This window comes from Vulpes lagopus, chromosome 7 (genome assembly GCF_018345385.1).
Source record: "Vulpes lagopus strain Blue_001 chromosome 7, ASM1834538v1, whole genome shotgun sequence".
NCBI lineage: Eukaryota > Metazoa > Chordata > Mammalia > Carnivora > Canidae > Vulpes > Vulpes lagopus.
Window position 1 is genome coordinate 20096673 of NC_054830.1, and position 25074 is coordinate 20121746.

The 25074-nt window shown below is 39.9% G+C and overlaps 1 protein-coding gene and 1 pseudogene across 3 annotated transcripts in view; one reads left to right on the forward strand and one right to left on the reverse strand.

Annotated features, from left to right (window-relative positions):
- Positions 1-25074, forward strand: part of RAD54L2 (RAD54 like 2) — a 123982-nt gene that overhangs the window by 21770 nt on the left and 77138 nt on the right. The gene's annotated exons all lie outside the window — the stretch shown is intronic.
- On the reverse strand, positions 18111-18761 carry LOC121494531 (annotated as a pseudogene).

Here is a 25074-nt window from a genome sequence, read left to right on the forward strand (position 1 = left end):
TTTTATTTATCTATTCATGAGAGAGACAGAGAGAGAGGCAGAGACATAGGTAGAGGGAGAAGCAGGCTCCCCGAGAGGATCCTGATGTGGGACTCAATCCCAGGACCTGGGGATCATGCCCTGAGCAAAAGGCAGATGCTCAACCACTGAGCCACCCAGATGTCCTGAGACTATTTTTGCATTGGTTATTTTTTCCTGCTTTGTTGAGGATTAATTGACCATAGAGTTGAGGGTCCATTTCTGGATTCTCTATTCTGTTCCATTGATCTGTGTGTCTGTTTTTGTGCCAATAGCATGCTGTCTTGATGATTACAGCTTTATAACACAGCTTGAAGTCAGGCATTGTGATGCCCACAGCTTTGGTTTTTCAACATTCCTCTGGCTATTTGGGGTCTCTTCTGGTTCCATATAAATTTTAGGATTTTTTGTCCTAACTCTGTCAAGGAAGTCCATGGTAATTTGATAGGGATTGCATTGAATTTGTAAATTTTTCTGAGTAGCATAGACATTTTCATAATACTTATTCTTCTAATCCATATATATGGAATATTTTCCCATCTTTTTGTGTCTTCCTCAATTTCTTTGATAAGTGTTCTGTAGTTTTTAGAGTATAGATCTAGGCCATGTTTTGAACTTAGAGTATGCTAAATACTGAGCTGAGTGGACCTCTACTGCTACTTAGTATTCTTTGTTGACTAGAACCCCAGGAACCAAACCAATACTGGCTTTGGTTTTATATGGTATTTGAGCTTTTCAAGTACTGGTTCTCCATCATCACTTCTATTCATTCTCTGAAGCTTCATAGAAGAGCTTGATCCAAGATTGCAGAGCCTCTTTATGTCAGAGTACAGAGAAGGTGCATTTTTATTTTATTTTATTTTTATTATTTTTCAAAAGATTTTATTTATTTATTAGAGAGTGTGCATGTATGTGTGCACGTGGGGAGAAGTGGCAGGAGAGGGACAAGCAGATTCCATGCTGAGTGCAGAGTCTATTGGGGGGCTCTACCCAATGACCCCAACATCATGACCTGAGCTGAAATCAAAAGTCAGATGCCTAAACCTACTGAGCTACCCAAGCACCTCCCAGAGAATTTTAGTAAAAGAACCTCTTGGTTTGTAAAGTCATGGTCTCTATACCTTCCTTCTACCTTCTACCACCCACCCCCCATCAGCCTCAGTGTGTTTATCAAAAATCACAAGGGTCACCAGTTAGAATGTAGTAGTACCATAGTATTTGCTTTATCATTTTGCTGAGAACGGTTTATTCCTTTTTAACTCTTTTCCATGTGTAAGCATTTGGTAGTACATTTAGTGAGTTTTAACTGATTGTTAAGTCTGCAGATAATGGAAGTATTGACTTTCCCTGACACTGGAAAACGCCCAGGTATGGGAGGATTAGTTACTAGGTGGTAGAGTATCAGCTTGTCCTCCACGATCATAATCCCTTTCCTTTCACTAATGTTCCTCTCAGTTCCCTAATTATACTGTGGTTATTTTAGAATCTTCCTTAAAAATTGATTACAACAGCCCCCCCCCCCCCGACCTTTACCTGTGGGAGATATGTTTCAAGAGCCCCAGTGGGGGCCTGAAGCTGCAGATAGTACCAAACCTTGTATATATTGTGTTTTCTTCTACATACATACCTACAATAAAATTGAATTTTATAAATTAGATACGGTAAGAGATTAGCAATAAAAATGATAGAGCAGGGATCCCTGGGTGGCACAGCGGTTTGGAGCCTGCCTTTGGCCCAGGGCGCGATCCTGGAGACCCAGGATCGAATCCCACGTCGGGCTCCCGGTGCATGGAGTCTGCTTCTCCCTCTGCCTGTGTCTCTGCCTCTCTCTCTCTCTCTGTGTGTGTGTGTGACTATCATAAATAAATAAAAATTTAAAAAAAATGATAGAGCAATTATAACAATATACTGTAATAAAAATGTTAATGTGGTCACTTTTCTCTCAAAATATCTTTCTGTATTGTACTCACCCTTCATGTGATGATGTGAGATGATAAAATGCCTGTGTGATGAGATGAAGTGAGGTGGATGACTTAGGCATCATGACGTAGTGTTAGGTTACCAGTGATCTTCTGATGATAGATCAGAAGGAAGACCATCTCAGATAAGGGAAGAATCACTGTACTTTCTGTCAAGTTTAGAGGCAGCCTAGAGGAAACACTTTTTGGAAAGCAGACTTAAATAACTGATTCAGCTATTGATGTGTTTTTCGGGGTTTTGAGTCAGCTGGTGGTAATGTCTTTATCCTGGTGTTAATGTGTTGTATAGATAAATCTTCTCAAGTCTTTGAAGCTGCTGCCAGGGCTTGGTAAAGACCCAGGAAATCTACAGTCCAGGAGTATCCTTTCCAAAGAATGAAGGAATTTGTCTCTCTGACTTACATAGGAAAACACATGCCTACTGTGGGCCAGTTAGTAAAATACAGTAGACTTGGAATCCTACGTTATATATAAATGAAGATGTGAAGTTTGTTATCTAGGACACCTAACCAAATATAAACAGAGCAAGGAGTTAGAAATGGGCTAGATATGAGGCATAAGGGGTGCTCTTGGAGTATAAGGAGTGCTCTTGGAGTCTTCCTTTTTCAGGCACCTGGCTGGCTCAGTTGGTAGAACATGAGCATGAGCATGTATCTCTTGATCTCAGGGTATTGAATTCAAGCCCCATGTTGGACATGGAGCCCACTTAAAATAAAAACAAACTAACAAACACACGTGGAGTTTTCTTTTCCTTTAACCCTCTAAAGAAGAGGCTAATTAATATTCTTAGGTTTTAGTACACCATGGATATTGGCTTCTTCTCTAAACCAGAGATAGCCTATTGAAGAAACTAGCCTAGATGCTGTCCTGTTTAATTGGCAAGTATGGTCTTCCTTCACAGTGTGTTTATGTTAATCAAATGTTGATTCTTATTACTTAAAAAAAATCTTTACATATTAATACAGTTGGAACTAATGTGAGAATTTTGTGAAACTTAGCATGCCTGTGGAAGGAAACTCAGCAGATCATATTGCCAGTAGTGTGTGTCCCCAAGTCACTGACAAAGGTGATTGAGGGTTGGGTTACCAGCTGGAATGATGTGATGAACCTCCACTTATCCAAGTTTCCATCATAAGAGCTGAAACTGATTTTTTAAAGGATTTTATTTTTATTATTTATTTTATTATTATTTTTGGGTGGGGGTGGGAAGGAGCAGAGGGAGAGGGAGAAGCAGATTCCACACTGAGCACAGAGCTCGACTCAGGTTCGATCCTATGACTCTGAAATCATGATCTGAGCCAAAGTTTGTTGCTCAAATGACTGAGCCACCCAGGTGCTCCAGAACTGCTTTTTTTGAAACTAATTTTTAATGCTGAAAAATGACTTTTAGGGATGGCTGCCTCTCAGAACTTTTATTTATTATTTTGGGTGGTGGTTAATTATTGTTCATTTCATTTATTTCAAACATATAGAAAAGTAATCAGAATAATATAACCAAAAATACTTATGACCCTCCAGCTTTGTCATATCTCAATATTATATCATAATTCTGTTTCAGATATTCATACTTAAAAAAAACAAACCAGAGTGAAGATATTTAATTTCTTAGTCACATTTACTTCCTTACCCCCAGAAGTAACACTCTGCTGAATTATATATTATTCCCATGCATGTTTTCCTTCTTTTACTGCATGTATGTTTTCTTGACAACAATTAGATGTTTTGTATATTTTAAAACTTTATATAAATGGATATTATCTTGTATTTAATTTTCTGTAACTTTCTTTTTCACTTAATATTATGTTATTGAAGTTTATCCATATTGATTTATGTTATATTCTGGTTCATTTATTTTTAAGTTATGTTATAATATTCCATTAGGTGAGAGGACAACAATTGTGCATTTTCTTATTAATGAATGATGAATGATTGCTTCCCCCCCGCCCACTGATCCTTACAATGATACAATGTAGATTGCAAATTTCCTTGTATTCCTGTTCTAGAATTTTTTAAGAGCAAAATTTATGATTCATAGGGCTGGGAATCTTTAACCTTGCTAGATATTTCCAATTATTCAAATGTGTGTGAAATGGTTTTTGGTCATTTGAGTTTTCTCTTCGAAGAGTTACCTAGTTGTATCTTTTATTTTCTTACAGGTTTTTAAGAGTTTCTCGTATATTGTGGATACTAATCCTTTTACTGGTCCTATGCTTGCAGATATCCCCCAGACTGTTGCTTATCTTTGCTTTGTTTATATTTTCATTTTTGATGTAGTGAAATTTATTGATCTTTCCCTTTATATTACATATTTTGTGCCTTGGGATTTTGATTAGAAGCGCGTGGAGTTTTTAGAGAAAGTTGACATTTTGTAATAGTGTCCATCTTAGAACATGTCAAATCTTTCTGATTATTTAGGTCTGTTTAAGTGAAGCATTACACTTTTTGCCACAAAAGTCTTACATATCTTTCCCTAGATTTATTGCCAGATAATTTATGGTCATTGTTACTCTTGTAGGTATTATTTTTAACATTATACTTTCTAAATGAGTGTTGACTGCATATAGAAATAAGATAGATCTGAGGTGCCTTGGTGGCCCAGTCGGTTAAGTGTCTGCCTTCAGCTCAGGTCATGTTCCTGGAGCCCTGGGATTGAGCCCTGCATTGAGCTCCCTGTTCAAAGGGAGTTGGCTTGTCCCTCTCCTTCTGCCTCTCTTGTGTTTTGTGCCCCTGCTTGTGTTTTTTTTCTCTCTCTCTCTCTCAAATAAATACAAATAAAAAAAATATTTTTAAAAGATAGACCTTTCCATATTGTTCTTTCATCTAATTGCCTTACTAAACTTTTCTGTATTTCTTTCTTTCTTTCTTTTTTTTTTTTTTTAAAGATTTTATTTATTTATTCATGATAGACATAGAGAGAGAGAGAGGTAGAGACACAGGCAGAGGGAGAAGCAGGCTCTGTGCTGGAAGCCCGACATGGGACTCGATCCCGGGACTCCAGGATTGTGCCCTGGGCCAAAGGCATGCGCTAAACCACTGAGCCACCCAGGGATCCCCACTTTTCTGTATTTCTAATATTAGTTTACCTGTAGATTTTCTATGTTGAAATAATAGGATCCTCTATTGTTGACAATTTTCTTTCTTTTTTTCAATCTCTATGCTTTTGTGTGTGTGTCTTACTTGTTAGAATCTCTAACAACTCTGGGGTGCCTGGGTGGCTCAGTTGATTGAACATCTGACTCTTATTTTAGCTCAGGTCCTGAGGTCATGGGTCTGGGATTGAGTCCTATGTTGGGCTCTGTGCTCAGTGGGAATCTCCTTGGGTATTCTCTCCCTCTGCCCCTTCTCCTGCTTGCGCTCACTCTTTCTCTCTCTAAAGTAAATAAATATTTTAAAAAAGAATAAAAAAAAAGAATCATAGAAATATTGGTAGCATGCATTTGTATCTTATTCCTGAATTTATAGTGTATGCCCCAGTGTCTCATACTAAATGTGTTATATGAACGATTTGTTTTTTTTTGAAACTGATTTTTAATGCTGAGAAATGACTTTTCGGGATGGCTGTCTGTCAGAATTTTTATTTATTATTTTGGGTGGTGGATTTTGGTAGATTCCTTTTATCCAGTCAAAGAAGTTGTCATCTAGTTTGTGAAGAGTTTGTTTGCTTTTGTCATCATGCATGGGTTTTAAAGGTTTTTTTTTTTTTTTTTTAAAGATTTCATTTATCCAGTCATGAGAGACAGGCACAGACACAGGCAGAGGGAGAAGTAGGCTCCCTGTAAGGAGCCCAATATGGGACTCAATCCTGGATCCTGGGATCATATCCTGAGCCAAAGGCAGACACCCAACTGCAGAGCCACCCAGGCATCCTGGTTTTAAAGTTTTTTCTGCCTCTTTTCAGATAGTATGTAGTTTATCTCCTTTAATCTGGTAGTTTTATTATCAGAAGTTTTTAGGAAACTAAAACTTTTGTTTTATTAATTGCTTATGTGTTTGTAATTTGGGGTTGTATGCTCATCTTCAGTAATGTTTTATCTATGGGACTCATACGTGGCGCAGGTTGAGGTATGTCCCAGGGATGTGTTACATTTACTTCTTGGCAACTCGTATCTATCACTTGCCTGGCACCACTTTGGTTTAGTGGTTTTGTTGTTGTTAAAGATTCATTTATTTATTTATTTGAGCAGGAAGGGCTGAGGGAGAGGGGGCGAAGAAAGAATCTCAAGCATACTCCACGCAGAGCTCAGAGTCCAGTGTGGGGCTCCATCTTACGGCCCTGAGCTGAAACCAGGAGTTGGACACTTAACTGACTGTGCCACCCAGGTCGCCCCCCCACCTTTTTTTTTAAGTAGGTTTCATGCCCAGTATGGAGCCCAATGTGGGGCTTTAACTCATGACCATGAGATCAAGACTTGACCTGAGATCAGGAGTCAGATGCTTAGCTGACTGAGCCACCCAGGTGCTCCTGGACCATTTTAGTATTGATTAATTTCTTGGACCATGTAGATTAAATATTTTTTATCCTTCCTCCAAACTAGGTTGACATAAGCTTTTATGTTGTCTTCTCTATTGGTGGTTAGATTTTTTTCTACACCACTCTTTTCTGAGAGCATAGCTCTTTTTTTTTTTTTTTAAGGAATTAATTTATTTATTCATGAGACACAGACACACACACACACACACACACACACACACACAGAGGCAGAGACAACACAGGCAGAGGGAGAAGCAGGCTCCATGTAAGGAGCCTGATGTGGGACTCGATCCTGAGACTCCAGGATCATGCCCTGGGCCGAAGGCAGGCCCTAAACCACTGAGCCACCCAGGAGTTCTGAGAGTATACCTCTTTAAGTTCCTGTCTTTATGTAGAGGTTGCAGCTTTTCAACCTTTTCTTTCCTTTTCAGCTTCATTGAACCCCAAGGGATTATTTCTTATCTGACCTACACCTACCCAGAAGATTGGTACCCTCCTCTTCTCCTAGGACTGCCATAGGGTCAGCAAGAGTATTTGTATTTGCAGTTTGCCTTTAATTCTTGGTCCTTGGTCTATTCAAATTTTTTTGTGTGTGTGTGCAAAAACAGATGTGATTTAAAATGGATGTGTATTATACATAACTTTATCCATATTTCTAGGTGTTTTGCAGCAAGAGTATTTACAAGGTCTCCTGTCTGCCAAGATACAAAGCAGAAGCAGGAAGCCCTTATCCAAATTGTTAGATGGACTTTGTTCATTGTGGTGCTGTGTTGTTGGTTTCTACTAGAAAGCTCTAGAGCTGTTAACCTGGTATCATCTTCTGGTACTGTCCTACCTTCATGACTCTTGCATAACCAATATTCAAGTACTTACTCGCAGATAATAATTTTATAGGCTTTGGGGCAAAAGTGTAATCCATAGGGAAGCTGTAAAATAGCACACTTAATCTTGGTTTTTACTAAATCTGAAATTTGAAATGGAATATATCATAGTTCGTGATCAAGATAACTCCGCACTAAAGGCATTTGTAAAATGATACAGGTTCTTTCCATACTTTTATGTTAGTGGCAGTTTTGAGCCCAAGCTCAAAATATGTATTATTATAATTTCAGTACTTTATTTATTGTAAAGAGTAACTTCAGTTTGTATAATACTAACATCTAGTCCAGAATATACAGAGGCACCCAAGTGGCTCAGTCAGTTAGGTGTCCAACTCTTGATTTTGACTTCGGGTCATGAGATCCAGCCCTGTGTAGTTGGCTCCATGTTCATCAGAGTCTGCTCAAGATTCTCTCCCTCTGGGATCCCTGGGTGGCGCAGCGGTTTGGCGCCTACCTTTGGCCCAGGGCACGATCCTGGAGACCCGGGATCGAATCCCACGTTGGGCTCCCAGTGCATGGAGCCTGCTTCTCCCTCTGCCTGTGTCTCTGCCTCTCTCTCTCTCTCTCTCTCTGTGACTATCATAAATAAATAAAAATTAAAAAAAAAAAAGATTCTCTCCCTTTGCTTGTACATGCATACGAGCGTGCTCTTTCTCAAATAAATCTTATATATATATACATATATACACACACACACACATATACATATGTATATATATACATAGCTGTATATGTATATACACACAGACACACATGTATGTATACACACACACCCATATATATAGAGGCCTGCCTAGTATGTCATATCCAAACTGGTGCAAAAATAATTAATGATAACAACTTCATTAAGAACAACACTATCCGGCAGCTCCGGTGGCTCAGCGGTTTAGCACCCCCTTCAGCCCAGGGGTGATCTTGGAGACCTGGGATCGAGTCCCTCCTCAGGCTCCCTGCAAGGAGCCTGCTTCTCCCTATGCCTGTCTCTCTCTCTTTCTCTCTCTCTCTCTCTCCTCTCTATGTCTCTCATGAATAAATAAAATCTTAAAAAATAAAACACTATCTTAAAATGGGACATTTGGCATGTGATGAGGCTTACTTGTCCGAATTGTTTGCTGTGGGAGCCACTGTTTTTTTTTTTTTTTTTAAGATTTTATTTATTTATTCATAGAGACACAGCTAGAGAGAGAGAGGGAGAGACACAGACAGAGGGAGAAGCAGGCACCATGCAGCGAGCCCGATGTGGGACTCGATCCTGGGTCTCCAGGATCACGCCCCGGGCTGCAGGCGGCGCTAAACCGCTGCGCCACCGGGGCTGCCTTTTTTTTTTTTTTTTTTAATCTTTATTTAATGGGATTAGGAGATTCTGGAACTACCTGTGACAGTAGTAGTTTAGTAGTTTCTCAGTTAGCTTGGCAGAGTGGCAGCCTCTAGCCCTGCATTTCTAACTATGCCAGAGCCATCATTGACTTAGCTGGGTTTTTTGTTTAGCTTCACTGTGATGTAACAGTGAGTCACACTCATTCTTGCATGCTGTGGTGAGCAGGAGGAAGAATTACCTCCTCATCTTGTCCTTTTTCTGTCACTCTTTTTCTCCTTTTTGTACATTTTTATTTGGGCCATGGTGCTGGGGCAATGTCCATTTGAGAACAAGCCACAAGAACAAGTAGTAATAACTAATTGTTGAGTAAATGATCAGAAGATTGGAACTTCCTTAATCTCACCCAAACACAGGCCTGGAGTCTCTGCCCTTGAGATTTGGCAGTTGTCTCTAGGTGTTCCACTTTTATTCTTCACTCTCAGTCAACTAGATTATTCTAGGATGGTGGTTGCCAACTGTTGTAGGTCGGCATAGTAAGTGGTGATGTGGCAGAGGCTTGTGGTTTAATTCCAGGGCAGCCTCACCTGGTTTGAGAGAAACCATGTGGGTCTGGACTGTACCCTTAACTGCATGAGGGTGAATGAAATCTTGGGCACCAGGGATCAAATAAGAGAGTGTGAATGTATTTAGGGCAAATGTTTAGTATAATTAGGGGGAAAATGCATTGTAAATTTCCTAGTGGGACAAAAATATCATTTTCCATTTTTGTATTAGGGATATCATTTTATTTTATTATTTTTTAAAAATTTTTATTTATTCATGAGACACAGAGAGAGAGAGAGGCAGAAACATAGGCAGAGGAAGAAGCAGGCTCCATGCAGGGAGCTCTATGTGGGACTTAATCCTGGGACTCCGGGATCACGCCCTGAGCCAAAGGCAGACGCTCAACTGCTAAGCCACCCAGGCGTCCCATGGGACATCATTTTAAATTAAGACTAGATTTGACTTGGAATTTGTTATTTACTCAAATGCTACAGATTTCTTTGGTGTCCCAAAATGACATTGATTCTTTCTGTTTTGGAGTCAGATAGTCTTATAGCTTCTTACTCTGCATCATTCTTTGAGGCATATATTTGTATTATTCCCACAATGCCTAGCATAGTGTCTTTTTATATCATACCTAGGTTTTGGACTGAATTCATCACTAACCTTTCTGCCTTTTCCTTTGACCATTCTTTCTACAAAATAACTGTCAGTTACTTTTTTCTTTAAAGTATTTACTCAGACTTTTTGTTCATCTCAATCTGTGCCCTTTGTCCCCTCTACCAAGACAGTATCATGGCCATAAGATTCTTGTGTGAATTATCTTGGTTTCTGTACATCCTATATGGTGCAATGAAGTTATGGCTTGTCTTCATGGAATAAGCATCTTTATCTGAAGAGGGATGAGAGGTACCTGGTTGGTGTGTGCATCTACTACACAAGCCATGTTCCAGTCTTTGAGAGATGGTCAACATCTGTTATTTTGTGTTTATAGAGATGAGGTTTTCCTGCAGGTCCTCTTCTTTTTTTCTTTCTTAAGATTTTATTTATTTGAGAGAGTGAATGCACATGAGAGAGAATATGAGTGGAGGAGAGGTGCAGAGGGAGAGGCCGACTCCCCACTGAGCAGAGAGCCAGACTCTGGGGCTTCATCCCAGGACCCTGGGATCATGACCTGAGCCAAAAGCAGATGCTTAACCCACTGAGCCACCAAGGCACCCCCTGCAGGTCCTCTTCTTACTTACAAATCTGAAGCCTGAGTTTTGTCCAGACTCCATATGCTTTTCCCCAAAGAAGAGAGAAGTTTGAAAGAAGCAGGTTTTTTTTTTCTACTTCACTGTATTGGCTTTAGGTCAAGTGTACACTCTTTTTTCCACTTAGTTTTGCTAATGTTCAGATATCACTGTTTTCATCAATACTCATGACCAGAGAGAGACATAGGGCAAGTGTACTAAAGTAAGTGGTTCAGTGGTATGAATTTTAAGCTCCTTATTTCTGTAATGCTGAAGTGCATGCATGCACATGCATCTGTGTGTGTGTGTGTGTGTGTGTATGTGTGTGTAGGAGCCTAAGAACTGAGCACAGGTTCAGTAACCTTGGCCATAAGTAACAGTGAAACATGTAATCTAGATAAATTACATAAGGCTCCTTAGAAGACTGTTCAGATTGGACCACATCTATACAAAGAGGGAGGGTGAGCTGGTGAGTCCAATTTCTACCTGCCTGTGGGGTGCTATTTGTTTATGACATTGACCAGACCTAGAGCCTTCCAGAGGGAACCCAGGTGAGACTTGCCTCAGAGATGATTCCAGCTCCTGCTGGGCTCAAGAGAAGAGAGAGAGAGAGAGAGGCCTATCTCCTGCCAAGAGGACATCCTGTCTGCACATGGGGATGCTGGAAAGCTTAATTATAAGCCTTTTAACCCTACATTTTTGTGTCTTAAAGAAAAGGAAGTTTCATACTGATGTGTTACTAATTAACTATAGAGAATAGTCAGATAGGTAATCTTTCAATTCTGTACTTTGAAATAAGATTTTCGTACTCAAGTGTTTAAATCTTTGGAGAACTAGGAATAGATGATTTTATTTTCTTGTTAAACTGTCTTTTAGAAGATTTTTAATTTTATTGTGTATTTCTTAAATACACAAATGCTTCATGTGTAATTCCTAAAGGCATTTTCTTTTTTCTTAAAGATTTATTTATTTGAGAGAGAGAGAGAGAGAGAGAGAGAGCAAGCATGTGTATGCTTGTACACATGAGTAGGTTAAGGGGCAGAGGGAGAGAGAGGGGAAGCAGTCTCCCCCCTGAGCGGAGAGCCCAGACAGGGGGCTCAGTCTCAGGACCCTGAGATCATGACCTGTACTAAAATTAAGAGTTGGATGCTTAATGGACCGAGCTACCCAGCACCGCCCCCCCACCCCAAAGACATTTTCTAATATAACCGCAAAACAAGTCTCAAAATCCGGAAACATGATATTGATACAATACTATTGTATAACCCATAGTTCATTTCAGTTGCTTCAACTGTTGTCCTCAGGACTGGCTTTTATAGCTATTTTCTTCTCCAGGTCCAAGATCTAATCCAGGATCCCACATTGCATTTAGTCTCCTTTAATCTGAAACAATTTTTCAAGAATTATTTTACATATATGGTGGGGTGTACACAGTTAGCCCCAGTATTCTTACCTTCTAGTTCGCATTCTAATCCTGACTTCCTCATGGCATTCTAGAGAAAGGTGCTGCCACTTTGAGAAGAAAGGGGTTGTGTTTGAATAGGACTCATTTTTATTCTTCCACGTTTGGCAGCTGCTAATAGATTTGGCAGTGTAAGAGGGTGTTTTGTTGGCTAAGGGAAGTATCTAATAGACAAGTAATGGTTAGACTCTATGTATTTTGAACTGCTTAAATTACTAATGATCCTTATTGGTTCTGTGAGTTTTCTCCTCATAATCAGTTTTTATCATCCATTAGAAATACAGAAAAGAATGCATCTGAAACAGATTTGACTGATCTGTGGTTCTTTTCCTTTTTTGTGATTTGAGAGGTGAACCTAATACGGATTTTCATTTTTAATCTCTGTACCACTTAATAATCTAAGTCCACCAGAAATGTGACATTTAATAGTTTAAAGGTGCAGATTACCTCTTGCATTGAAGTAAATACACAATTTATTTTTGTACATGGGAAGTCAAGAAACAGTGGATCTTCAGACTTTCTGCACTTTTCAGATATAATTTTTTTTCTGTGATTTGTCACTTAAATCCTTGTGGCACTGGGATGTTTTCCAGTACCAGTAACCAATTCTCTGATTCTCCAGATACCGAGCAGGGATCCAACAATTCATTTCTGACACTATCTCGATTTAGCAGAGACCCTAAGGCTAAGGACGAAGTCCTGCAAGACTTGCCCCTACTTCAGATGCCAGCTGCAAGTCCTTGATTACCCATACTTCTGACTGACCGTAAATCAAGAGTTCCATGACTCTCTCCTTTGGCTCAGTAATTTTTTTTTCTTCTTTAAAGATTTTATTTATATGTTCATGAGAGACACAGAGAGAGAGGCAGAGACATAGAGGGAGAAGCAGTCTCCTTGCAGGGAGCCTGATGCAGGACTTGATCCCAGCACCGGGATCACGTCCCGAGCCAATGGCAGACACTCAATCGCTGAGCCACCAGGTGTCCTTGGCTCAGTAATTTCTTTTTTTTTTTAATAATAAATTTTATTTTTTATTGGTGTTCAATTTGCCAACATACAGAATAACACCCAGTTCTCATCCCGTCAAGTGCCCCCCTCAGTGCCCGTCACCCATTCACCCCCCCCCCCCGCCCTCCTCCCCTTCCACCACACCTAGTTTGTTTCCCAGAGTTAGGAGTCTTCATGTTCTGTCTCCCTTTCTGATATTTCCTACCCATTTCTTCTCCCTTCCCTTCTATTCCCTTTCACTATTATTTATATTCACCAAATGAATGAGACCATATAACGTTTGTCCTTCTCCGATTGACTCATTTCACTCAGCATAATACCCTCCAGGTCCACCCACATTGAAGCAAATGGTGGATATTTGTCATTTCTAATGGCTGAGTAATATTCCATTGCATACATAAACCACATCTTCTTTATCCATTCATCTTTCGATGGACACTGAGGCTCCTTCCACAGTTTGGCTATTGTGGACATTGCTGCTATAAACATTGGGGTGCAGGTGTCCCGGCGTTTCATTGCATCTGTATCTTTGGGGTAAATCCCCAACAGTGCAATTGCTGGGTCATAGGGCAGGTCTATTTTTAACTCTTTGAGGAACCTCCACACAGTTTTCCAGAGTGGCTGCACCATTTCACATTCCCACCAACAGTGTAAGATGCAAAAATTCTCAACAAGATACTAGCCAATAGGATCTAACAGTACATTAAGAAAATTATTCACCATGACCAAGTAGGACTTATTCCCAGGACACAAGGCTGGTTCAACACTCGTAAAACAATCAATGTGATTCCTCATATCAGCAAGAGAAAAACCAAAAACCATATGATCCTCTCATTAGATGCAGAGAAAGCATTTGACAAAATACAGCATCCATTCCTGATCAAAACTCTTCAGAGTATAGGGAGAGAGGGAACATTCCTCAACATCTTAAAAGCCATCTATGAAAAGCCCACAGCAAATATCATTCTCAATGGGGAAGCACTGGGAGCCTTTCCCCTAAGATCAGGAACAAGAGAGGGATGTCCACTCTCACCACTGCTATTCAACACAGTACTAGAAGTGCTAGCCTCAGCAATCAGACAACAAAAAGACATTAAAGGCATTCGAATTGGCAAAGAAGAAGTCAAACTCTCCCTCTTCGCCGATGACCTGATACTCTACATAGAAAACCCAAAAGTCTCCACCCCAAGATTGCTAGAACTCATACAGCAATTTGGCAGCGTGGCAGGATACAAAATCCATGCCCAGAAGTCAGTGGCATTTCTATACACTAACAATGAGACTGAAGAAAGAGAAATTAAGGAGTCAATCCCATTTACAATTGCACCAAAAGCATAAGATACCTAGGAATAAACTTAACCAAAGAGGTAAAGGATCTATACCCTAAAAACTATGGAACACTTCTGAAAGAAATTGAGGAAGACACAAAGAGATGGAAAAATATTCCATGCTCATGGATTGGCAGAATTAATATTGTGAAAATGTCAATGTTACCCAGGGCAATTTACACGTTTAATGCAATCCCTATCAAAATACCATGGACTTTTTTCAGAGTTAGAACAAATTATTTTAAGATTTGTGTGGAATCAGAAAAGACCCTGAATAGCCAGGGGAATTTTATTTTATTTATTTATTTATTTATTTATTTATTTATTTATTTATTTATTTTTTTAAATTTTTATTTATGATAGTCACACACACACACACACACACACACACAGAGGCAGAGACATAGGCAGAGGGAGAAGCAGGCTCCATACACCGGGAGCCCGACGTGGGATTCGATCCCGGGTCTCCAGGATCCTGCCCTGGGCCAAAGGCAGGCGCCAAACCGCTGCGCCACCCAGGGATCCAGCCAGGGGAATTTTAAAAAAGAAAACCATATCTGGGGGCATCACAATGCCAGATTTCAGGTTGTACTACAAAGCTGTGGTCATCAAGACAGTGTGGTACTGGCACAAAAACAAACACATAGATCAATGGAACAGAAAAGAGAATCCAGAAGTGGACCCTCAACTTTATGGTCAACTAATATTCGATAAAGGAGGAAAGACTATCCATTGGAAGAAAGACAGTCTCTGCAATAAATGGTGCTGGGAAAATTGGACATCCACATGCAGAAGAATGAAACTAGACCACTCTCTTGCACCATACGCAAAGATAAACTCAAAATGGCTCAGTAATTTCTAAGAATGACTCTTAGAACTCCGGAACATACTTTGATTATGTTTACCGGTTTATTTTAAAGGATGTAGCTCAGAACAGCCAAATGGAAGAAGATGCCTAGGGGATGCATCGGGCAAGGTATGGAGGAGGGGTGGCATGGAGCTCAATACCTTTTCTAGTTGTGCCATTCCTCTAGTATCTTGATGTGTTCACTGACCTCAGAAGCTCTCTGAATCTCAATGTTCAAGAGTTTTTATAGAGCTTAATCTCCAGCTCCCCATCTCCATCTTGGGAGGTTGGTGGGTAGGGCTGAAAGTGCCAACCTTCTAGACTCAATCTTTCTGATGACCAGTTCCATCCTGAGGCTATCTGGGGGCCCCACCCAAGTCACTTCATTGGCACAAATTCAGGTCTGATCAAAAGGAGGCTCAGTGTAAACAGCAAAAGACACTCTTGTCACTCAGAAAATTCCAAGGATTTTGGGAGCTCTGCCAGGAACCAGGGGAAAAGACCAAATACATTTTTGTTTTGTACCACAAGCACCATAGGGGTCTGCACCTGACTAATATTCCCATTTATTTTAGAACTGAGAGAAGCAGAGCCAGAAGAGTTTACCTATGTTGGGGCACCTGCCTGGCTGGCTTCATTGGTAGTGCATGCAACTCTTGTTCTCAAGGCCATGAGTTCAAGCCTCATGTTGGGTGTGGAACCTACTTTAAAAAAAGAAAAAAGATATTAAGAATATACCTATGTGTTTAAGGAGCTAAGCACACGGAGTGCCCAAGTCACTTGGCAAAGTCAAAGTGAAAAACTTGAGTAACCATGTAAAAACAGTCATGTTAGTATGTTGTATTTTTTCCTGTAGAATATTTTGGAAATATGAGTATATGTCATAAAATAGTAGCCCTACATTAAAACTTTTGTCTGTAATAGATGCCATTTTAGGAAAAACCATAGTATGCAACCCGTATACCATGTAGTTACAGCTATTTTAAAATGAATGACAATTGGAACTCAGAAGTGATCCATATCAACTCGGAAAATTGTGTTTATTGTTTGTATTATAGAAGGATTTATGTAGAGTTTCTGCTATAGTCTTATTTTTAAAAGCTTTGGTTTGTCGAAATGCTACTGGCTTAGAGGTTTTCAGGATTGTGTCTGGTGGATAGGTTGACTAGATACAGAGAAGTCTTCACCAAAGTTGGTGCCTAATGTTTGCAGGGATCTCGTGCCTCATCCTCTGTTATCAGAGATTCAGGAAACTTACTTTCTTCTTTTTCTTTTCTTTTTTTTTTAATCACCCTCACATTATACTGATGGTTTAAAATGTTCATGTGGTGTGTGTTTGTGATTGAGAGAGAGAGGGAGAGAATTTTTCAGAGCCAGGTCCCTCTGAGGAGCAGAGCCTATATCACATAGCCTTCTCATAGCCAAAGCTGTCACTCTGCTTTAGCTTATATCTTCCCAACACAATTGTTTATCACCCTCTTTCTCCCTTTTTTTTCCAGCTGACTCCATGGAGAATAAAATGAGTTTTTAAAATTTGCTTCCCTCAGTAGCAGCCTTCTAGAGTTTTATTCCTACTTCTTCAAAATGCCTGGGACTGATCCTGCAGGGATATGCTGCTCAGTGACCTCTTGGATGAAGGACCTAAGTTAGGGAAGCTTTGGGGGCAAGCACAGGGAACCTCAGCCCTTGACCATTTTATTTATTTTTAAAAATGTTTTATTTAGGGATCCCTGGGTGGCGCAGCGGTTTGGCACCTGCCTTTGGCCCAGGGCGCGATCCTGGAGACCCGGGATCGAATCCCACGTCGGGCTCCCGGTGCATGGAGCCTGCTTCTCCCTCTGCCTGTGGCCCTGCCTCTCTCTCTCTCTTTCTCTGTGTGACTATCTTAAATAAGTTTAAAAAAAATGTTTTATTTATTTATTTTTAAAAATGTTTTATTTATTTTTAAATATTTTATTTATTTATTCATGAGTGACAGAGAGAGAGCGAGAGAGAGAGAATGAGAAAGGCAGAGACACAGGCAGAGGGAGAAGCAGGCTCCATGTAAGGAGCCCGATGTGGGACTCGATCCTGGGACTCCAGGATCATGCCCTGAGCCAAAGGCAGGTGCTAAACCACTGAGCCACCCAGACATCCCAACCCTTGACCACTTATTTAAAGTGGCATGTGGATAGCCGAGATTCCATAGCAAAAGTAAAAATTTGACTTTGGAAATGTAATATTAACTTAAGTCACTGGGAAAGTTTGCCCTTGATGGTTAATTATATTTATAAAATAACCCATGTGTATCATTAATATATTAGATTAATCTTGTACTTTTTGTTTGAATACAGAATGGAGCTGTTTAGATATTTATGTTATTCATGTAATGTGGTTCTGTTTGTTACATTTTTTAAAAAATGCCAATTTTTCTTTATGATACCTGAAAATAGGGACTCTAAGACCATAGATCTCAAACACTTTGTTCTTAAATCCTTTTATACTTTAAAAATTATTGAAGATCCCAAAAAGCTTTTGTTTATATGGGTTATAATGGTCAATGTTTACTGTGTTAGAAACTAAAACAAAAATATCAATTTCTTTAAAAAATTATAAACTCATTATTTGTTAAAACATATATATATATATATATATATATATATATATATATATTTTTTTTTTTTTTGGCTCCAAGAGAGGTGACTCAGTTTATTATTCTCAACCTAACTCCATCTTTCCCACTTGAGGCTCCAACATTATACACAGCTGCCACCTCCATAACAGCTAAGCCCCAGGGAGGTAAAGAGGGTAAACCACAAAGTCTGAAAGCCTGAGAAAAGCCAAGGTTATACAGCTCTCAAAAAAAGAAACAAACTGCAAGAAGGGTTCAATGGACACAGTTTGTGTAAGGTGGGCAATACTCCCTTGACCTGGCCAAGTGCAATAAATTCTTGGGCTCAATCATCGTTCAAGGTTGAGGCCATCAATGCTGTGCGCAGGCTTGGATTTCCACAGGGTCACCGGGCATCATCCACCATGTGAAAGGAGCTCCAGCGGGTTGGAGACGTGCAGTGCCCATCTGGTTCAGGGTCCTGATGCCCTCGCGAGGGCTCGAGCTCGGGCAGCTTTGGCCTCATCCTCTAGCTCATCTAGGAAACGCTCCTGGGACACGGAGTAGAAGGTGTAGCCATAAATAGCTAACACCACAGCCCCGATGCCCAGGCTGGTCAGGATGTTCTGGGTCCGCCTTTGCAGCAGCCTCTTCTGCTACTTGGCGAGCTCCACTTGCCGCATGAACTGCAGCTGCGCGGGAGTCAGCTTCTCCCGGGTCGGGTCGATGCACTGAGCCACAGGGGCCTGTCCACTCTTAGCATTGAGAGAGTCACCTGCACCAGGCACTGCCATGTTGCTGCTCCACCCTTCGTAGTCCAAAACATAAATAATTTTTAATAAAAAATAACTATATTTTCCAAAATGAAAAAATTAGGAGTAGAATTGTTTTACACATTTGAAAATTTGAAAACGTCTGATTGAATAGAGACAGATTCTCAAATCTGCTTCTTTATGTCGTGACTTACTGTTTTGTTGACTTACTGTATTGTTGAAGTAGATGAAGAATGTAGTTGGAAAAGGGAGGACTATGTTAACAGCCTTTTCAGATAATTGTATTCTTTGATACTGTACCGTAACTCTGACTAGTGGTAGTTTCAAGATTAATTGTAATATGGAATTTGAAATTATATCAAAGAACTGTTTATATTCTGTTGCATTAAAATCTATTGATCTATCTTGCACTTTGAATGACTCTTTAACCTATGCATGATTTTTACTTTGTGGCTACTTTGAAAGGGTCTTGAGGATCCCAGGGGTCCCTGGACCACCCTCTGAGAACTGCTGTCATAGAATCTGGAAGATGAACTTGGGTCTGTCTATCTCCTGGGTAGTGTAAAGGGATGATGGAAGCTGAGGGAGAACTGATTTGACCAAGGTCGTGCAACTAGTTTCCCATAAAGCATGGCTAGAATTTAGATTTCTTGACTGATTACATGGCTCCAGTTCCTCGTTGTGCTTGGTGCTGAGTCCCTGGACCTGGCTTCACTGCATTGCCATTTAGAGAGAGTTGTCTCCTGTGGCCCTGCTCCTTGGAGTCCTGAATGTTTTGTTCACCTTCTCTTCCTTATTCTGTCTTAATTAAGGTCCATATTGCCAGAAGTCTCCTTAGATTTCCAAATAAAATATTTTGAGCTGTGTCACTTTCTATCTCTGTGGCTGCTTTGTATGTATTAAATGTGTTTTTAAGTAACTGAAAGATAATCAAAAGGCATTTGGGCTACATATATGTGTCAGGTTTTTCTCTTGCCCAGAAAAGGTGTTTTGAAATAACTTAAGAGATCCATAGTGGATCTCTCAGCAGGCTGGAAGAATCCTTTACTCTGGGAGTACTGGAAATGGACTAAACTTTTTTTTTAAGTCTTTGAATTATATAAATTGCTTGAATAATGCAATTTCTTTGGATAAGTGTTGCCTAAAGTTTTGGACTGAATGTTTTCATGCTCTTAAGGCTTTTCCCCCTTGTATATTATCATAAATGCATGGTTTTGTTTATATTCTTAATGGAAAAAGAAGTGTGTGTGGCACTCGGCTGTGGAATTGCTTTGAGATAATTTGAGGAAATTTAATACAACTCAGGGTCACCAAAATTAATGAGGACATGGCAGTTTAGAATGGTTTCTTTCTTTCTTTCTTTTTTAAGATTTTATTTATTTATTCATGAGAGACAGAGAGAGAGAGGCAGAGAGAGAAGCAGGTTCCATGCTGGGAGCCCTATGTGGGACTTGATCCCGGGACCCTGGGATCATGACCCTGAGCTGAAGACAGATGCTCAACCGCTGAGCCACCCAGGCATCCCTTGGAATGGTTTCTTTTATATCAAACACAGCATCAGGATGCTGCTGAGGACCAGAAAGACATCTCTGAAATTGCATGGGCTGCCCTGAAGGGGGGAGGCAGTATGTGCCACCGTTTATGATTTCAGTGTAGACTCTCTAAGCATGGTCTGCTTTGTGAAGAAAGACTTTGCAAGTATGTGTTTGTCTTTGTGTTTTTCCCTTCTGTGTATTCTCTTCCCCAGGGTTGTGTCTTAGAGCTGGGCCCGCATGATTAATTTCACTGATTCTTGGCTAGGCACTGCTTTATAGACAGGTGTCCATGTTTTTGAGCTTAGCAAATCAGAGGAACCTTTTTCTTCGTCTTAAGATGGAAGGTCTTAATATTGAAGATGGAAGGCAATGTGGCAGGATACAAAATCAATGCCCAGAAATCAGTGGCATTTCTATACATAAACAATGAGACTGAAGAAAGAGAAATTAAGGCATCAATCCCATTTACCATTGTACCCAAAAGTATAAGATACCTAGAAATAAACCTAATGAAAGAGATAAAGGATCTATACCCTAAAAACTACAGGATACTTCTGAAAGAAATTGAGGAAGACACAAAGATATGGAAAAATATTCCATGCTCATGGATTGGAAGAATTAATATTGTGAAAATGTCAGTGCTACCCAGGGCAGTTTTCACATTCCATGCAATCCCTATCAAAATACCATGGACTTTCTTCAGAGAGTTGGAACAAATAATCTTAAGATTTATGTGGAATCAGAAAAGACCCCAAATAGCCAGTGGAATATTGAAAAAGAAAACCAGGGATCCCTGGGTGGCGCAGCGGTTTGGCGCCTGCCTTTGGCCCAGGGCGCGATCCTGGAGACCCGGGATCGAATCCCACATCAGGCTCCCGGTGCATGGAGCCTGCTTCTCCCTCCGCCTGTGTCTCTGCCTCTCTCTCTCTGTGACTATCATAAATAAATAAAAAAAAATTTAAAAAAAAAAATTAAAAAAAAAATACTTTAAAAAAAAAAAATGAAAAAGAAAACCAGACCCTGAATAGCCAGCATCACAATGCTGGATTTCAAGTTGTACTACAAAGCTGTGATCATCAAGACAGTGTGGTACTGGCACAAAAACAGACACATAGATCAATGGAACAGAATAGAGAACCCAGAAATGGGCTTTCAACTCTGTGGTCAACTAATATTCGACAAAGCAGGAAAGACCATCCACTGGAAAAAGGGCAGTCTCTTCAATAAATGGTGCTGGGAAAATTGGACATCCACATGCAGAAGAATGTAACTAGACCATTCTCTTATACCATACACCAAGATAAACTCAAAATGGATGAAAGATCTAAATGTGAGACAAGAATCCATCAAAATCCTAGAGGAGAACACAGGCAACACCTTTTTTTGAACTTGGTCACAGCAACTTCTTGCAAGATACATCTACGAAGGCAAGAGAAACAAAAGCAAAAATGAAGTATTGGGACTTTTTAAAAAAATTTTTATTTTATTTATTCATGAGAGACACACAGAGAGAGGCAGAGACATAGGCAGAGGGAGAAGCAGGCTCCACGCAGGGAACCTGACACGGGCCTCGATTCTGGGACCCCAGGATCACACCTGGGCCAAAGGCAGGCGCCAATCCGCTGAGCCACCCAGGGATCCCCGAACTATTGGGACTTAATCAAGATAAAAAACTTCTGCACAGCAAAAGAAACAGTCAACAAAACTAAAAGACAACCTACAGAATGGGAGAAGATATTTGCAAATGACATATCAGAAAAAGGGCTAGTATCCCAGAACTATAAAGAACTTATTAAACAAAGAAACAAACATTCCAATCATGAAATGGGCAAAAGACATGAACAGAAATTTCACAGAGGAAGACACAGACATGACCAACAAGCACATGAGAAAATGCTCCGCATCCCTTGCCATCAGGGAAATACAAATCAAAACCACAATGAGATGCCACCTCACACCAGTGAGAACAGTAAAAATTAACAAGACAGGAAACAACAAATGTTGGGAGAGGATGTGGAGAAAGGGGAACCCTCTTGCACTGTTGGTGGGAATGTGAACTGGTACAGCCATTCTGGAAAACTGTGGAGGTTCCTCGAAGAGATAAAAATAGAGGTACCCTATGACCCAGCAATTGCACTGCTGGGGATTTACCCCAAAGATACAGATGCAGTGAAACTCCGGGACACCTGCACCCCGATGTTTATAGCAGCAATGTCCACAATAGCCAAACTGTGGAAGGAGCCTCGGTGTCCATCGAAAGATGAATGGATAAAGAAGATGTGATATATGTATACAATGGAATATTACACAGCCATTAGAAGTAACAAATATCCACCATTTGCTTCAACGTGGATGGAACTGGAGGGTATTATGCTGAGTGAAGTAAGTCAATTGGAGAAGGACAAACATTGTATGGTTTCATTCATTCAGGGGATATAAAAAATAGTGAAAGGGATTAAAGGGGAAAGGAGAGAAGATGAGTGGGAAATATCTGAGAGGGTGACAGAACATGAGAGACTCCTAACTGGGAAACGAACAGGGGGTGGTGGAACGGGAGGTGGGCGGAGGGAAGGGGTAACTGGGTGATGGGGCACTGAGAGGGGCACTTGATGGGATGTGCACTGGGTGTTATACTATATGTTGGCAAGTCGAACTCCAATAAAAAAATATACCACAAAAAAAAGTTAAAAAAAAAAAGATTGCTATAAAGGGCTGGAAAGGGATTGGCTGTGGGTTTCTTCATAATTACAGCTTCCTTTAGTAAACCCAATATATTAAACTATAGACATTAACATATTACTTAGAGATTGAATATTTACTTTTCCGAGTGGTTCTTTTTAGAGCTTCTTTAAATAGCTAGTTCTCCAGTTTCATTAAAATAGAATTTGATTCCCAGAATTTGCTTTGTAGGAATACAGGTCCTCATTAAGGTACAGCACACCCATAATCTCTCCTAGAGCTCCTATTCCCTGGAGATTGAGACAGAGTTTTACATGGGTTGAGGAGCAAATGAGGGAGATGCATTTTTGCCTTACCAACTTTTTTCCTTATGTCTGCTTAACAGTTCTACTGAGAGTTAATTTCTTGAATCAGGGCTGCCTTCTTTGTGCTTGAAAGGCTGTACTGACTTGGAAGTGTTCGTATGTGTAGGTGGAACTCCATAGAGACAGAATGTAATTGACTGCGCTGCTGCTGGCCAGGATCAGCTTTTCCCCTGCTGTTTTCCCTTTGTTACTTTCTTGAAGGAGATCAGTAACAGCAAAACCTGCCCCTTAAGTATTTGGTGTGATTCTGAAGAGTAGAGAAAAGAATTCATTGTGTCATCTCTGTAAAGAAATTTGGTGGTTCAAAGAAGGTAGGGAAAGAAAATAACCAATTTTGGTGGGACTTAAGAAATCCATCACTTCTAGTGTATTCTCCGTTTTGGGCATCTGATCACCTGGGTATTGTTTTAAAGTGTCCTGGGTTTTTTTGTGTGTGTTTTTTTTTTTAATTTAAATTTTAATTTATTTTTTATTCATGAGAAACTCGGAGAGAGAGGCAGAGACATAGGCAGAGAGAGAAACACGTTCCATACAGGGAGCCCGATGAGGGACTTGATCCCGGGACTCCAGGATCACGCCCTGGGCAGAAGGCAGATGCTCAACCACTGAGCACCCCAGGCGTCTCCAAAGTGTCCTGTTTTTAAAATGTTTTGAGTAGGAGTCTGGAAATGTCTCATATTCTAATAGTATGTGTGGTTGTTGATGTTTAAGTGATATTTGCTTCTATCAGGAGCTTGGGGCTGAGGTTTTTGAAGATATTCATTAACTGGGGACTTACAGGAGGCGTCTCCTTGTTACTGTTTACATCTAAGTGGTTGTCATTCTTTCACTACTACACAATTTCTTCTCTAAAATGACAGGCATTCAGATTACTTAAAGGTACTAGCTAATTAAAAATTGTCCTCTAAAAGCTACTCCATAATCAGGCAAACACGCTGTAAGCAAAACACTTATCTCAAGCAGTGTAGGATGAACCAGAGGGGTTATGCTGATTACAAACATTGACTTCCGCACAGAGTAGCTGCTGTTGAATTATCATCATACACATATTCAGAATAAATTTCACTTCCAAAGCTGATGACATCTAATTGATTTACTGCTTCCTTTCTAAAACTTAATGAACTTAAAGACATAAGATAGTTATTCCCTCAGAAATTTGGAATATGCTTTGTTATTCAGTGAATGCATTAGTTATATTAATTTGTATTTGTGGAACACCTTTCTTTCCTCTGCCTTAACACGCTTTGTAGGTGTTTTTGGAAGTATGCTATTAACGAGAAAATTTAAATTTTATTACTAAATCATATTTCAGCTGTTTTTTTTGCCTTCCTTGAGAGGCTAAGTACATGATCCATCAGTACACACAACATTCGTAATTCCTATGGTTGTTGACTAAAGAGTCTTAAATTTAAATTCTAGTTTTCCAGAACTCTAAGGATTCAGTTTACTTCATTTTGTTTCTGTCTTCTTAGGAGAATGTAAAAGTTCTGTTTCAAATTGTGTCTGGACCTTAATAAGAGATTTCAGTTCTGGAATAGTTTTTGTGTTGAATAATTAGAGACTTGTGTTTTGGTTTTTATTTTGGGAGAAGGGAGGAATTTTAGGATAACCTGATTGTGGATGTGTCTGTAGCAGTTTGTCTTAGAAAAGATTATTTATTTTGTGCTCCTCCCCCCCATTTCATTATGGAAAATTTGAAATATATAGAATAATTGAAAGAATTGGTCAGTGAATCTTTATGTTAACATTTTGCTAATGTTTGCTCTATCACAAAGCAGTTTGTCTAGCTTTCTCTTTATCTTGTTGTGTTCCCTCTCAAGGAGAAATGACCTTTATAGCTAATAGTAAAGTAGAGCAAGTGAGAGAGACAGACAGACATGCGTACTACCTGTACTACCTGGCACATAGTAGACATAATAGAGCAAATTGACAAATGAGGGAGTGAATGTGAATGAATGAATGAATGAATGATCTGAATAGGACATGCTTCCATCTCCAGGATACAAAGAAACAGTTCCCACTTAATCCCCTGCCCTTAGTGGTTT